The sequence below is a fragment of the Pleurodeles waltl genome, chromosome 7, assembly GCF_031143425.1.
Source record: "Pleurodeles waltl isolate 20211129_DDA chromosome 7, aPleWal1.hap1.20221129, whole genome shotgun sequence".
In the NCBI taxonomy this organism is placed as follows: Eukaryota; Metazoa; Chordata; class Amphibia; order Caudata; family Salamandridae; genus Pleurodeles; species Pleurodeles waltl.
This window is the reverse complement of record NC_090446.1, coordinates 230,286,103-230,299,033: the sequence shown is the minus strand read 5'-3', so window position 1 is coordinate 230,299,033 and position 12,931 is coordinate 230,286,103.

Here is a 12,931-nt window from a genome sequence, read left to right as displayed (position 1 = left end):
GTCAACACTCCCACCCACATCGCTGGACACACCCTCGACCCCCTCTTCACCTCAAGCAACCACATCTCTTTCAGCCACACCTCCGAACTCCACTGGACCGACCATCACTGGGTCCATTTCTCCTATAAGAAAATTACCGAGCAGCACCGCATCCATCTACCCCCCTACCGCCGCTGGGGCAAAGTCACCCAAGACCAACTGACCAGCACCCTCGTTAAAAACCCTCCACCCGACGCGACCGACCCGAGCACAGCCGCCATCAACCTCCATCAATGGATCCTCGACTGCGCCAACACCTTAGCCCCACTCAAGAAGCCCACCGCCAACCAAGGAAAGAAAAAACCAGCCTGGTTCACAAACGAACTGACCACCTCCTAAAGCCGTTGTCAGAAGCTCAAAAAGAAATGGATCCTAGAACGCACGCCCGACAACCTCGCCTCCCTCAAAGACGCAAATCGTGAACACCACCAACGGATCCGAGTCGCCAAGCGCGCCCACTTCACCGAACGCATCAACAACAACGCCCATGACTGCAAAGAACTCTTCGGCATCGTGAAAGAACTCTCAAATCCAAAAGCCAACGCCAACGACATCCCGCCCTCCCAGAAACTCTGCGACGACCTCTCCACCTTCTTCCACCAGAAAATCGCTACCATCCACAACAGCTTCAACACCGGCCCACCGCCAGATCCCCCCCCGACGTCTCCAACCGCGACTGCCGCCTCACCGCCTGGACCCACGTGGATGACGCAGAAACCATGGCAACCATGAACACCATCCACTCAGGCTCCCCCACGGACCCATGCCCTCATCATGTTTTCAACACAGCCAACGCCACCATCGCCCCCAAACTCCGCAAGATCATCAACCTCTCCTTCACTTCTGCCACCTTCCCGGACAGCTGGAAACACGCTGAAATCCAACCCCTCCTCAAGAAACCCAAGGCCGACCCGAACAATCTCAAAAACTTCCGTCCGATCTCTCTCCTCCCTTTTCCAGCAAAAGTCATCGAGAAGATCGTCAACACACAACTCACCCACTTCCTCGAAGACAACTCCATCCTGGACCCCTCACAATCCGGATTCAGACGAAACCACAGCACGGAGACTGCTCTCCTCGCCGCCACAGATGACATCAGACATCAAATGGACAACGGCGAAACCTCGGCCCTCATCCTCCTCGACCTATCAGCCGCTTTTGACACAGTCTGCCACCGCACCCTACTGACCCGCCTCCAGGAAGCTGGCATCCAAGACAAAGCCCTCCACTGGATCTCATCCTTTCTCTCCGACAGAACTCAGAGAGTCCGACTCTCCCCCTTTCGCTCCAAAGCCACCAACCTCATCTGCGGCGTCCCCCAAGGATCCTCCCTCAGCCCTACTTTGTTCAACGTCTACATGGCCCCCCTCGCAAAACTGGCCCGCCAGCATCACCTCAGTATCATCTCCTACGCCGACGACACCCAGCTCGTCCTCTCCCTGACCAAAGACCCACTCACCGCCAAAACAAACCTCCACGAAGGACTAAAATCCATCGCCGAATGGATGAACAACAGTCGCCTGAAACTCAACTCCGACAAGACGGAAATCCTCATCCTCGGGCGCTCTCCTTCGGCCTGGAACGACTCATGGTGGCCCGCCGACCTCGGACCCCCACCCACCCCTGCCAGCCACGCAAGAAACCTCGGCTTCATCCTGGACTCTGCACTCACCATGTCCAAACAGGTCAGCACCGTCTCCTCCTCCTGTTTCAACACCCTCCGCATGCTCCGCAGAATCTTCAAGTGGATTCCAACAGAGACCAGAAAGATGGTGACCCAAGCCCTCGTCAGCAGTAGACTTGACTACGGCAACGCACTCTACACAGGCATCCCAACCAAAGACATCAAACGACTCCAGCGTATCCAAAATGCCTCCGCCCGACTGATCCTCGACATACCCCGCCGATGTCACATCTCCCCTCACCTGAGGGAACTCCACTGGCTCCCGGTGGAGAAGAGGATCACCTTTAAACTCCTCACCCACGCTCACAAGGCACTTCACAACGCCGGACCCTCCTACCTCAACTCCAGACTCAATTTCTACGCCCCCACACGTCAACTTCGATCCGCCAACCTCGCCCTCGCCGTCGTCCCCCGAATCCAGCGCAAGACCTGCGGCGGCAGATCCTTCTCCTTCCTCGCCGCCAAGTCCTGGAACTCTCTCCCCACATCTCTACGCCAGACCCAGGACCTCCTCCCCTTCAGGAGACTCCTCAAAACCTGGCTCTTCGACCGCTAACTGCAGCACACCTCCACCCCCCCCTTCCCCCCAGCGCCTCGAAACCCTGACGGGTACATAGCGTGCTTTATAAATATCGTGATTGATTGATTGATTGATTGACTACATATAGGTCAATACCTATGAGTAGCCTCACAATGGTAACTCTGAACACGGCCATGTAACATGACTAGGATCATGGAATTGTCACCCCAATATCATTCTGGTATTGGGGGGACAATATAATGCATCCCCGGGGCTCCAGCATGGACTCCGGGTACTGACAACCTCTCTGGGGTTTTCTCTGCAGCTATTGCTGCTGCCAACCCTCAGACAGGTTTCTGCCCTCCTTGGGTCTGGGCAGCCCAGTCCCAGGAAGGCAGAACAATGGATTTCCTCTTAGAGAGGGTGTTACACCCTCTCCCTTTGGAAATAGGTGTTAAGGGTTGGGGCGGAGTAGCCTCCCTCAGCCTCTGGAAATGCTTTGAAGGGCACAGATGGTACCCTCTTTGCATAAGCCAGTATACACCGGTTCAGGGATCCCCCAGTCCCTGCTCTGGCGTGAAACTGGACAAAGGAAAGGGGAGTGACCACTCCCCTGACCAGCACCTCCCAGGGGAGGTGCCCAGAGCTCCTCCAGTGTGTCCCAGACCTCTGCCATCTTGAATGCAGAGGTGTGAGGGCACAATGAAGGCCTCTGAGTGGCCAGAGCCAGTAGGTGATGTCAGAGACCCCTCTTGATAGGCTCTTACAGGTAGCCAATCCTCCTCTGAGGTCTATTTAGGGTCTCTCCTGTGGGTTCCTCTTCAGACAACGAATGCAAGAGCTCACCAGAGTTCCTCTGTTGACGTGGGTCGACGGAATCTTCCTCCTGCTAATGCAGGCACCAAACTTCTGCATCACTGGTCCTCTGGGTCCCCTCTCATCTTGACGAGTACGGTCCCTGGAACACAAGAGCTGGATCCCAGTGACCCCGACAGTCCAGTGGTCCTTCTGTCCAAATCTGATGGAGGTAAGTCCTTGCCTCACCACGCCAGACAGTAATCCTGTGTACTGCGTGATCTGCAGCTGCTAGGGCTTCTGTGCACTCTTGCAAGGAATCCTTTGTGAACAGCATAGCCCAGGTCCTCAGCACTCCTCCCTGCATTGCTCAACTCGCTGAGTTGACCACCGGCTTCGTGGGACCCACCTTTGTTGTGTTGAGATGACTGCCATGCCCAGATTTCTTAAGTGATTGTTCAAGTGCTTCTGCTGGTGCTGCCTGCTTCTGCGTGGGCTCTCTCTTTTGCTGAGTGCCCCCTCTGTCTCCTCCTCCAAGGGGCGACCTGCTGGTCCTTCCTGGGCCTGGGCAGCACCCATTGGCCCTAATTCTGAGTCTGACGGGCGGCGGAGGCCGCCCGCCAGACTTCCCCCCTCCGAAATACCGCTCCGCGGTCGAAAGACCGCGGAGGGTATTCCGAGTTTTCCCCTGGGCTGGCGGGCGGTCTTCGCAAGACCGCCCGCCAGCCCAGGGGAAAACTCCCTTCCCACGATGACGCCGGCTCGTAATAGAGCCGGCGGAGTGGGAAGGTGCGACGGGTGCAGTTGCACCCGTCGCGTATTTCAGTGTCTGCTTTGCAGACCCTGAAATACTTTTAGGGGCCCTCTTACGGGGGCCCCGCGACTCCCCCTCCCGCCATCCGGTTCCCGGCGGGAGAACCGCCAGGAACTGGATGGCGGGAGGGGGAGTCGGAATCCTCCATGGCTGCGGAGCGCGCTCCGCAGCCATGGAGGATTCCTACGAGCGGCGGAAAGTCAGCGGGAGACCGCTGGCTTTCCGCGTCTGACCGCGGCTAAACCGCCGCGGTCAGAATGCTCGTAGGAGCACCGCCAGCCTGTTGGCGGTGCTCCTGTGGTCGGTGGCCCTGGCGGCCACCGACCGCCAGGGTCGGAATGACCCGCATTATCTTTAAACACGACTCTTGCAGCTAGCAAGGTTTGATAGTAGTCTTTCTCCGTGGAAACAACTCTGCATCCTCCAGCACGCCGTGGGACATCTTCTGACCAATGGAGAAGTTCCTGGCACCTTCCGTTGTTGGCGAATCTTTGGCTTCTTCCACCCGGAGGCAGCCCATTTGTACCTTCATCAGGGGTTTAGTCGGCCCCTGCACCCCCTGGACACTTGCGTGACTCTTGGACTTGGTCCCCTTCCTTTACAGGTCCTCAAGTCCAGGAATCCATCTTCAGTTCTTTGCAGTCAGTTGTTGCCCTTGCAGAATCTTCTATCTCGTCTTTACTGTCTCTCTGGGGTTGTAGGGTAACTTTACTCCTACTTTTTAGGGTCTTGGGGTGGGGTTTCTTGGACACCCCTAGTGTTTTCTTACACTCCCATCAACCCTCTACACACTACACTAGGGGCAAGATGTTGGAAGTGTTTTGGATGGTGCAAACAGGGAATTTAGCTGTTTGCGCCAAACAAAACACACATCGCGATGATCATTCCCATTTTGCGAGTCAGTAACCAGGTTACCGACTCGCAAAATGAGAATGCGACTCGCAAATAGGAAGGGGTGTTCCCCTTCCTATTTGCGATTCGCATCGTGATGTAGAATTGCTTTGTAACCGCGAACGCCGTCGCAAAGCAATTCGCAGTTAGCTCCCATTATAAATGGGTGCTAACCCATACGCAAAAGGGAAGGGGTCCCCACGGGACCCCTTCCCCTTTGTGAATGGCTCTAAAAACATTTTTTCAGAGCAGGCAGTGGTCCGTTTCATTTGTTCGTGTCTATTGCAACTCGTTTTCCTTTAAGGAAAACGGGCTGCAATAAAAAAATTAAAAAACTGCTTTATCAAAAAGCAGTCACAGACATTGTGGTCGGCTGTCTCCAGCAGGCCACCATCCCTGTGAGTGCTGCGAATTGGAAGGGGGTTGTAAATTGCGACCCACATCATTAATATTAATGTGGTGGGTCTTTGCAACCCCCTTCTGATTCGCAGATGGTGTCAGGGACACCCTCCTGCATCTGGGTTTGCGACTCGCAAATTGCGAGTCGCAGACCCATACTTACGTACATCTTGCCCTAGGTTTTTTGTCCATTTGTGGTTTGCATTCCACTTTTGGAGTATATGGTTTGTGTTGCCCCTATCCTATTGTGTCCTATAGTGTTTGCACTATGTTTCTAACTGTTTACTTACCTGATTTTGGTTTGTGTGTATATTTTGTGTATTTTACTTACCTCCTAAGGGAGTTTATCCTCTGAGATACTTTTGGCATTTTGTCACTAAAATAAAGTACCTTTATTTTGAGTAACTCTGAGTATTGTGTTTCTTATGATATAGTGCTATATGACATAAGTGGTATGATAGGAGCTTTGCATGTCTCCTAGTTCAGCCTAAGCTGCTCTATTATAGCTACCTCTATCAGCCTAAGCTGCTAGAACACTACTAATCTACTAATAAGGGATAACTGGACCTGGCACAAGGTGTAAGTACCATTAGGTACCCACTATAAGCTAGGCCAGCCTCCTACAACAACCATTTGTGTCTAATGGCCACAATAACCACCTTTTGGGACTCTTAAGTATAGGGTTAAATTTACTATTCTGTACCAAGCCATTTGGCTATTCTTCAGTGGAAGTTACTAAGGTGGTCATTATGACCCCGGCGGTAGGTGATAATGTGGTGATAGTACTGCCAACAGGCTGGCGGTACATACCACATTATGACATTGGCGGGCTGGCTGCAGCCAACCTGCCAATTTACCATTCCTACCACAATAACAATCTCCAGCTCGGCCGCCGCTATTGTACATACAGTGGCATTTTCACCCTGCCTACTGCCATGGTGGGTCACCATAATGTTCTTCACTTTTGAAGGTGTTAATGTATAATAATAAGCAGCAGGAATTAAGATATCATGCCCAGAAAAGTATGCAAATTTGCCTGTATATGTTTATCGACTCCCCACTGGTGGTGATGGGCAATGTTCTCACTGTGTTTAACTGAAAACTATAACGGGAGTACTAGCTCTGTGTAAGCAGTTGGAGGCATAGTGATGGTAAAAAAACATACCATTACCACACTTACCATTACATCACAATTTTTTTTATATTGAAAATGTTAATCAACCTGAAAAAGAAAATTGCTAGAAACCGACACAATACAATGAAAAACAAGGAAGCACAGTGCCTTTTCTGTACACATTTTATAAAATAAATACATATTAAAAAACACATAAACATAGAGAAAGCAGCTTAGTAAACACCTTTACCTTTTTGGCATGTAAACAATAGTCCTGCCTTCTTTTCAGCCTTATGTATGTAGTTTGGCCACAACTAAAATGGCAGTCATAAAATGTGAAGTAGGTCAGGGTAGATAAAAAAACATGTTTTTTTGCCAAACAAATTAAATATACACGTGGGGCCTCTTTACTTGTTTGGCGGGTGGTCTGCCAGACTGCCATGTTGGTGGTGCTGAAAAGACCACCATGTTCGTGGTCTTCCAGACCGCCCTATTACGAGTTACACAGGCAGGACAGTCCATCAAGGAAAAATGGCAGACCACTAGCATTGCAGTAGCCTGGAAAAAGGTGTTCCAACCACCTGTTCCGTCAGCCCTGTGACAAACCACTTAGGTTATTACGAGCACACAATTGCCGTGGTGGTACCTTTATGCCGGTCAGGCAACGGCATTCCGAACCACGGCGATTCGCGGTTTGCAGAGTAGTAGACCACTGCACATTGGATGATTCTGAAAACAGCACAGCTGACACACTGCCACACAGGGCACATCTGCAAAGGATACTATGAAACACAGCCCTTCCCAGACTACAATCCTTTGCATCTCCACTGCATGACCAACAGCACTTCACCATCAGCATAATCTTTCCATATGTTCATGTCCTAGGCACCATCATCCTTTTTTTAACCATTCAATAGTACACCCTGCACACACTTTTGTCTATTCACGTCCTTTTGCACTTTCACTGTTGAGTAAGTCACTGTTGCTCTCCTGTCGCTCTCTTTTTTTCTCCGCCATGGCACGTTCCCAAAACCCCTGTTTTTCTGGGAATGAGTTAAAAGTCATGATGGATGAAATCAATAGAGTAGAGCCACAATTGTTTCAAGCGCAAGTCCAGCATACCTCTCTCAGTAGGAAAATGGAAAGGTTGGACAGGATAGTCGACAGAGTGAATGCTGTAGGCACAACCCTGCGCACAAAGGAGGACATTAGGAAGAGGTGGAATGACATCAGGGGAAAGGTACATTCCCTGGTCTCCAGGTACCATCTGCAGGCCAAGAAGACTGGGGGTGGCCGAACCAGTGCCCCATTACATCTGTTTCCCTGGGAGGATAAGGTCTTGGCCATACTGATTCCGGCGGGCTTGACAGGAACTCCTGGGGGAGTTGAATCTGGTAAGTCACAACACAAAAAGTGGCACAAAAATGCTATGTCATACATGAACATAGCTCACCTGTTTCCACTGCCTTTTTCATTTACCACACCAAAATTCAATACCCAGATTATCGGGGTGTTCACACTGTCAATCTGTATTGATGAGCCAAACATCACAACTACTGAGGCCCATCACATGTCATCGGTAGAATTGAGGCTTGTAAGTCTTAGGATATACAACAACAATCCTAGGGCCCATGGTATGTCTCAACAGGTAACTGTATGCCCAAACCTTAAATGCAATCTATATACCAATATATAATACCCCACATGTGTATAGTGTGTTTAGTAAAGAGAGTGAAGTAACTGCTACTCCCAGAAGGCACTGCTCTGTAGCTACAAACATCAGACTTGTGTGCCTGTGACCAAATACACCTGTTTATCAACGCGTACATGAAGTTTACTTACTTGGAAGGAAACCACTTGTCTAGTGTGTGAAGTAAAAGGGGTAAGCTGCCTACAGCTCCCAATAGGCACTGTTTCTGAAACTCCAACCACCAGCTCAATGTTCCTTTGACCTAATACTCCTGTGTATCAACTCAAAAATGAAGTAAACTCATCTGGGGGGATAGCATTTGTCTAGTGTGTGATATAAAAGGAAGGAGCTGATTACATCTCGCAATAAGCCCTGTTTCTGAAACTCCAACCACCAGACCAGTGTCTCTTTTACCACTTACACCTGAGTATCAACTCACAAATGAAGTTTACTCACCTGGGAGGATACCATTTGTCTAGTGTGTGAAGTAGAGGGAGTGACCCGACTACAGCTTTCATTAGGTCCTGTTTCTGAAACATCAACCACCAACCGAGTGTTCCTCTGACCAAATACAACTATGTATCAACTCACAACTAATGTTTACTCACCTGGGAGAATATATTTTATCTAGTGTGTGTAGTAGAGGGAGGGACCTGACTACAACCCACAATAGGCCCTGTTTCTGGAACTCCAATCACCCGCCGAGTGTTCCTTTAACCAAATACACTGATGTACCTACTCACAAATGAAGTAAACTTACCTGGGGGGAGAACATTGGTAGAGTGTATGAAGCAGAGGGACTGACCTGACTACAGCTCCCAATAGGCCCTGTTTCTGTAACTCCAACCACCACCTCTGTATGCCTGTCACCAAATAAACCTGTGTATCAACTCACAAATTAAGTTTACTCATCTGTGGGAGAACATTTGCCTACTGTGTGAAGTAGAGGAACTGACATGACTACAAAGCCCAATAGGCTCATCACTCTTATTCCAACCATCATCACAGTGGCTAGTTGTACAAATACCCTTGTTTGTCAACTTTCAAATGAAGTATACTCACCTAGGAGTTATCAAGCAACATTATGCACAAATCAGAGATGGATCTGTCAGCATAGCTCCATTTTGAATTACAATCCCAAGATTAAATATTTGAGGACAGAAATGACACCTTACCAGTGTGAATAACAAGTATTCCTAAGGCCTTAAAATGCCTCACCAGATTGGTATTTGGCAGCAGACACATTCACACTGCACTGTACACATGATGACTCCAGTCACATATACAACAAATATCATAGGTTTGCCTGTATACTAAACTAGGCCTCAAAATAAGAAAATCCTTATCTTGCCTAGCCACTGTCTTGCCTGTAGTGGTGGGAAGTTGTCTTTACCAGGCCATCCTCCAATGTGCAAATGATTTGCACATCACATCAGCTGCCTGGGTCAAAACAAAATGGCAAATTTCAGACATGTTTAGCCAAAACATCCAATACTATGGTCACTTGGCACATTTGGATTAACTGCAGCTTAACTTTGAACAAGGTCTATGTTTACTATGACCCCAGATAAGTGGAGGTAGATGGTCCAATACAACTAGTAACATTGTTTATTTCACATTAACAGGTGGAAATGCTGTTTGCCACACAGAGGCCACAGAATAGACTTCTACTATATCCCCAGATGAAGCCCTCAGTGAAGAAGACACTCCTGGAATTCTGGACATGAAGGACGGTGTTGGCCCATATAAGCAACCTGGCCAAACGGCAATAGTAAGCTTCATTGTGCCCACTATGTCACCTCCCAGCACTGTTGCTTCAACATCATAGGCAAATATCTGCTCCCCAACCTGTGTATCTAGCATAGTGTCTACCATCTCATGCCCCCAGTCCTGGATCCTGAGTTGCAGTGCAACACTTCCAACAATGATGATCCAGGAACAAGTTGAAGAGGGCAACTTGTGGCAAGGGCAAAGGCCAGGGGAGGAAGGGTAGGTTTTGGAGGGATGCTGTGGGACAGCGGGGTGAGGTGACTGGGGCTGCTGTCAGCCAGGACACCATCAGCCACGTCTTGGGGGTCTATCAGAAGTCCCAATGTGTGAAGGGCCAGGTCTTGACCAAACTCAGGAAATCAAGCAGCTACAGAGAGACATCCATCGGGAAATGGGTGACACCATGCTGAGCAGGATTTGACAGCACCACTATACTCCTTCCTTTGGGACAGCAACACCAGGCCTTTCTTATTCGGTACCAGGCACTGGAAAGGAGGTCCTGCCAGAGGAACAAGCCACATACATCCCTGCCTCTGAAACAGCAGATGCACCCCCCACACAAACAGGGATGTCAAGCTGAGAATCTAGGAGGTGTACATGGCTCACCCTCCTCTGGGATGTATGGGACGTTCCTCCTCATGGTGAGGTTGTCGAGCATGCAGCATGCCTCAGTGATCTTATACTTTACCGGGTGAGTAGAGGAGGGCCCCAACAATACTGTCTCAGCACCTAAATCTGGTCAAATACAAACCAAGAGAAGGGTTGAAAGAAAAGAAGTGCCTGTCCTCCCAACAAACTGTACCACTATCACAAAAAGGACAAGAATAAAACGGTTGAGGTCCCCCAAAACAAATAAAAGCTCTACCTACATATCAAGCACAACTGGGTTGTTAAAAAATGCCCTCACCCACTAATAGTGGCATGCTTCGTCATCGGACTTTGCTTCCACATCACTGCTGTAGCCAACATCAGGGATAGAGCAATAGGGAAGGGGATACAATATAATACAAACATATAAGGATCATGCACACCTGTTAAATCTATCTCATGGGTATCTGGTACTAATTTGTTTCAGGGATCCCCTCCATAGGAATAAAAATAGACTTGTGGTGGTGATATCTGGGCACAATCACCCATTTACCCGAACTTATCTGTTCTTAAGTCGTCATGTTTCGGCTACATCCATTGCCGTATGGGTCATGCCGGCCTTCAGCAGGGCGTTAGATGCCCTGTTCCATACCCCATACCTGTTGTCATGTGAACTCAACAAACAGGGCAGCTTGGACTCACTCATTCCATATCAGTACATACACTTCAGATCTTCTAGGATGAAGATAAAAAGACAAACACATAAATATGATGGGCATACAATGTCACACAGCCCAGTCTATATGTACCATGTTTAACATATGTGCCCATATCCCAATGGCCTGAAGTAATCAGCACACAGAATGCAACCTTTCTCAACTTGGGACTCACCATAAAAAATGTATATCATTGAAATCATGATCCACACCATGTAAGATATAGGTTTTGTATGCTCAGCATCCATTGACCAGACCCTGTCAAATGTATTTCCCAGTATGGAACAAAGTCCAGGCTGTGGTAGAGTCACTGTGATAAAGCAGCTGTGCTACTGTGCCCACTCCCTGGTCACCAGTGGATCCTGTCATGTGGGCAATATGATGGTCTAGGTGCAATACTTGCCTAGAATGACTCAATCCATTGACTAGATCAGGAATGGGTACTGAGGTAAAGCCATGAACTACTTCTTGGTCAATGTGTGTCTTTGACTCATGACAGATCCCTTAATCCCACAGCTCTGTTATCACCTTCACAAAAGTAATGTTTGTCATGTACATGCTTAGTGCACTGATGACAGTCCCACAGTACAGACAGTGAGATTATTCTTGTCATGTGACTTAGTAGCCTGGTTAAATTGCAGACATTTTACAATGCATACCCTTGTATGTTGGATGCCATTTATGTGGGATAGACACATATGCCCAAAGGGATGTTCTGTGGTACAGGTAGATACCCCAGAACCCGCCCCCTGAAGTAGCATGGTTCTTTATTTGGTAGGCCATATGTCCACACATGCACAAGGAAGACACTTTCTGTACCCACCATGCCAACCCCTTCAGTGTCACTCAAGTGTACTGGTGAAGTTTGTACTATGACAGTTGCCTATAGGGACTGTGTTAGAAATAGGGTCTCTGACTGGCAGTCAGTCCAAGCAGGGACCATCACTCTAGTCAGGGTAAGGGAGTTACACTTCTAAGACAACCCCTGCACACCCCCTTGGTAGCTTGGCACAAGCAGTCATGTTTATCTCAAACACAATGTATAAAGTATTTGTACCAACACACACAGTAATACAGTGAAAACACCACAAAAGAGACATAACACCAGCTTAGAAACATAGCCAATATTTATCTAAATTATCAAGACCAAAACGGCAAAATACACAAAGTTATGACTTTCTAAATTAAAAAGAGTCTTAATTCATAGAAATCAATGGATGCATTTTTTTTATACAAAGTACAGGTTTGCATAAAAAATAAAGCCACACAGATAAGCGTGCGTCAGAAAAGTCAGCAGTGCGTCAATTCCTTACTCAGAAGTTAGGCCGTGTGTTGTTTCTTCTCCTGCAGAAGAGCAAGGCACCGATTTCCGGACAGGCAACCTCAGGTCCATGCAGGGTCACTGTGGTTTTGACGGCCAGCGTTGATGCCTGCAAAATTCTGGCACACAGTGGTGAAGTGCAGCGCTGCATGGGTGTTGTGTCAATTTTGGCAGCCACCAGTGGGTGGTGTGTTGATTTTTCAGCTGTGAAACAGTTGCTCCATTGATTATTCTCCTGCATGGCTCCTATGCGTGAATTTCAGGCTTGGTTCAACCAACTTTAAATTTCAAGGACCCAGGGACTGGATTGGGTACCACTTGGCAGGGTTGGAGTCTAAGCAAGAGAGTTCAGGTGCTGGCAGAGGTAGTCTTTGATGGCCCTGAGACTTCAGAACAGGGGGCATGCTCAGTCCAAGAACTTGGAGACACTTCAGAAGCAGGAAAACACAGCAAAGTCCAGTCTTTGTCGTCTCTCAGGGAAAAGCAGCAACTGCAGGCAAACCCAGGACACTCACAGACAAAAGGGCAATACTTCTCCACCAGCTCTTCAGCTCTTCTCCTTGGCAGAGGTACTTCTTGATCCAGAAGTA